General features: G+C 41.1%; 1 pseudogene; it reads right to left on the minus strand.

The window, feature by feature from the left end:
• Positions 1-188: 188 nt before the first annotated feature.
• Positions 189-1,167, minus strand: LOC147416728 (uncharacterized; annotated as a pseudogene).
• Positions 1,168-4,115: the final 2,948 nt, after the last annotated feature.

The raw sequence follows: 4,115 nt of genomic DNA on the forward strand, positions 1-4,115 counted from the left end.
TGGAGATTACTTGGGATCTTCTTCATCCTTCTCCACGTTCCTTTTGTAGCTTTCCTAAGAGTTAAAAAGCTAATACATTAGAACATGATAAAACGTTTTGACTTTATATGCATACAAATGATGTGGTATATACACTCACCGAGAAAAGCATCCGAGCGAGCAAGGATTGTGTAAGAAGATACCAAACTTTACGACCTCCCGAAGCCTCTATCCCACGTGCTTTTTCAATAGCCATTTCACAACGGGTGTAAAATCCTCCATAAAATCATCCACATCACAAGAGCAAAGAGTGCTTGGTATTGTAGATAGTCCCTTAAACTTGTGAGTACAATGGAATTATCATTCATTCTGTCACAAGAATTAACAACTATAAAAGAGATTAAAAGATTTGATATGTTACTAATAAAAGCAAAGTAGAACTTACAATTAAATCTCTGAAGCGCGGCCAAGAGTTTGACTTCATGTTTTGGCTCTGGATCAATGAACTCTGCTCTGATTCTAACATGTCTTTTCCTTATCTCTTGACCAGACCTCCTTAATAACTTCCATCCAAGATGCAGTTCTATGGTTACCTTCCAAACGTAAAACATCTTTCCAGAAAAACACACGACCAGACTGGGTCTTCCACAATCTCTCTCTCAAACTCCTCATTGACAGCAACCCAATGCTTGTCCCATGTGGATTGGATATCAGCACCCACTAGTTTAGTTGTGGCCATCAGGAAGATGTAGAGATAGAATAAAAAGACCTTTGATGGAACATATCCTCGTGGATGAAAGCTCCTTTTAGATGAGGAGATCTGGTCTCAACTCCCGAACCCTGGTGTTTATTAAACAACGACATAAGGGTACTTCAGGAACTCCCTTACCCCTATGTATTGTAAGAGCTTTTAAAATGTCGGATCCCAATGGCTTGTCAATGATAGCTGGCACAGCTCATCCATTCTTGCTCAATGTCATCATCCACAACCTGGTTCTCATTCTCAGCATGCTCCACATCTTCTGGGATTTGTGTCTCTCCCTCAAGTTCCTTAGGAGCCACCTCCAGAGGTTGAGGCTCTTTCTCTGAACTTATGCTTGTCGCACATTTTGTAGCCTTCTTAGACTTGGCTGAGAACTTGAACTTCCAACCAGATTTTGCCTTTTTGTGGCCACCTGCACAGGTCATTCTAATGACCAAAATACAAAATCAGGCAAAAATAAATACTTTGATCAAATTGAAGTATTATCTATGACGAGCTTCAGAACACAACACTTGCTTTAGATTTAAATGCAACAAATACAAGATTGAAACCTTGATGATTAAATAAATTACAACATGAGACAACACATAGAATTGAGAGACCAGCATCAGCTTGGTGGCTACCTACTAGAGATACATTGCTAGAACTGACAACTGCCATGATAGCGGGTAGGAGAATAGCACTCATCTCACTGACTTGTTCTAGCACCTGACTGCCCCACAAACCACCACACAGGGCGGGCTGCTCCCTAGTATGCTGAGATTATGCAATTTCGCTAGAAAAATTAAGAAAATGTAATGGGTCAGATTTCAAAAGCCAACTAAGCAGTTAGCGGATTCACACAGCAATAGGCAGCTAGAGGATTTACAACACTAGAATATTATGTGTGTTGCATGTAACTAGGCACCAGACCTATTTCACTGTGAAATAAGTTTGGTGGACAACCTAGCACCTGCACAACCATGGCTCCATCAGGCCACTTTCACCCAAGACAATCACACAATAGACAGCATGAGAGAGAGAGAGAGAGAGAGAGAGAGAGAGAAGAGAGAGAGAGGAGAGAGAGAGAGAGAGAGAGAAGAGAGAGAGATTGAACGCGTGTGTTCCTTAATTTTGTTTGGCGAAATAGCAAGGAGGCTCTCAATCTCTCTCCTCGGTACTTGTTGTGTGTGTGTGTGTGTGTGTGTGTGTTTGTGTTGAGTGGATGAGAGAGAGAGAGAGAGAGAGAGAGAGAGAGAGAGAGAGAAGAGAGAGATTGAACGCGTGTGTTCCTTATGCGCTGGAGCCTCTTTCACACGTGATTGGGGACAACAATCTTGTAGGATGGGTGTAGCTTCATGTTGCAAGCAACAATAGCTTGGAGGTGCTTGACCCCATGGTGCGTGGTACCAGGGCAAGCAACAATAGCTTGGATGATGTCCCCTCGCAGTGCCCCTCCATGTTGCATATCATAGCCATGTTCAAAGAGGTGGGATTGGAAGACCAGAGCTCTTCTCGGTTTGAAGACCATCCATGATAAAGCAACAGGAGGGAGGAGTTGAAGAGGAGCACGTCCATGGTGTTGTAAGCGGAAGTACCATTCCGACAACAGGCTAATGTCGGTGTCAAATGCTGGTTCGATTGGCAACCCACCATAATTTCACGAAATAGGCTAGTGCACCTGAGAACAAGAATCGCAAAGCTAGAAGGAGACTGTCATACCTCATTTAATTTCGTTGGCGAAATAGCAAGGAGTCTTCTGAGTTAACCTCTTCAGCCTCTTCAATCTCTCACTGAGGGGCTCTTCAATCTCTCTCCCTCGGCACTTGTGTGTGTGTGTGTGTGTGGTGCTGAGGGTGGGGAGAGAGAGAGAGAGAGAGAGGAGAAGAGAGAGAGAGAGAGAGAAGAGAGAGAGAGAGAGAGAGAGAGAGAGAGGAGATTGAACAAGGAACGCGTGTGTTCCTTATGCACTGGACATAAGTGTATATCTTAAAATGTGTATATCTGGAGATAAGTGTATATCTTAAAATGTGTCTCCATATCATAATTTTAAGAAACGTGTTGGATGTTGAACCATATCCGACTCATTAAAGCCTTTGAACTTTAATAATTAATTATTTTATTAACTTTAAATCCACTCAACGTTAATAATTAACTTTTTAACTTAATAAATTTAAAACCATTTTATTTAATAATTAATTAACTTATTAAATTTAAATCCACTAAACCTTAAAGCATGTTGTATTCATCTTTGTATTTAACCCTGTTTTCGAATGGCTGCATTATCAACTACAGAATGTCGGATGAATGTCTATGGCCACTATAGAAGACTCCAAGGGTTATGCTAAACATAGAATGTACTAATGGTGCTGCTATTCTCTTTCTTTCATACCTGTCTTCATACTTCAATTTGCTAGAAAACATAGTTGAACTGCATCAACAGGCAGACGAGAGTGATGGTACGAGCTAACAATATGGGGTTCAAAGCACTACTGGTCCTAATGTAGAGAATATCATTTAGACATATGTTTGGAAAGAGTTTTTTTATATCAGGATCTCCACCACTATCCACAGGTTCTCCTCACAGCATTGTTGATCTTATTAAGTTGTTGCCTTCACAAAATGTCCTCAAAAGTTGAGTTTCCACCTTCTGTGGATGGACCAAAAAGTAAGGTATGGAAACAAAGTTTAGTGGACATGTGTTGTAATGGAATTTGCCTATTCAATTTGAGAATAGCGGAATTTAATGAGAGTACTTTCAAGAAATGATTTTGTGAGCATAGCGGGTAGACATAATTGAAGATAGCAACATAATCATAGCAATTAGTTAACTTGGCATAGACAATACTTTTGCAAGAGAGAGAGTTTAGAGAACATGACAACAATTGAGGACCGGATTTATGTGGAGCCGGTCCCCCCTCCAATAGGCATTTGTATTATGATTTCTCCATAAAGAGAGACTTGTTACAATACAGTCTTTGTGTTCCTTGTGACCTAGGTGATGCCATGAAGATGGAAGCTTCATGCACCACAAACATAACATAAACTTGAAGAAAGCTTTAACTATCCCAAGCCTCAGTCCCAAGACCTCAAACACCTTCGAAGGTGGAGAGAGCTAGCAGGGAATGAGGGTAGGGAAGAGGAAGAAGAAACATTTCGTAGGAGAAAGAATTAGTTCCTCACTTATCATACTCTTGTTGCTAGCATACATAATAGCATAGTAATGAAGAAGAAGGAGATGGCAAGCTTAAGCATTGAAGCATGGCTCTTGGTTGGATTTGCACTCCATAGCCAAGAGTGTTGGTGTAGGCTCTCAACCTCTACTTGCTTGGAGAGGGAGCTCTTGCACTTTGCATATCACACAATGAGAGTGCTTGTGAGTGTGTGTGGGTGA

Source organism: Adiantum capillus-veneris, unplaced genomic scaffold (genome assembly GCF_014529385.1).
Source record: "Adiantum capillus-veneris isolate H3 unplaced genomic scaffold, ASM1452938v2 Hic_scaffold_553, whole genome shotgun sequence".
In the NCBI taxonomy this organism is placed as follows: Eukaryota; Viridiplantae; Streptophyta; class Polypodiopsida; order Polypodiales; family Pteridaceae; genus Adiantum; species Adiantum capillus-veneris.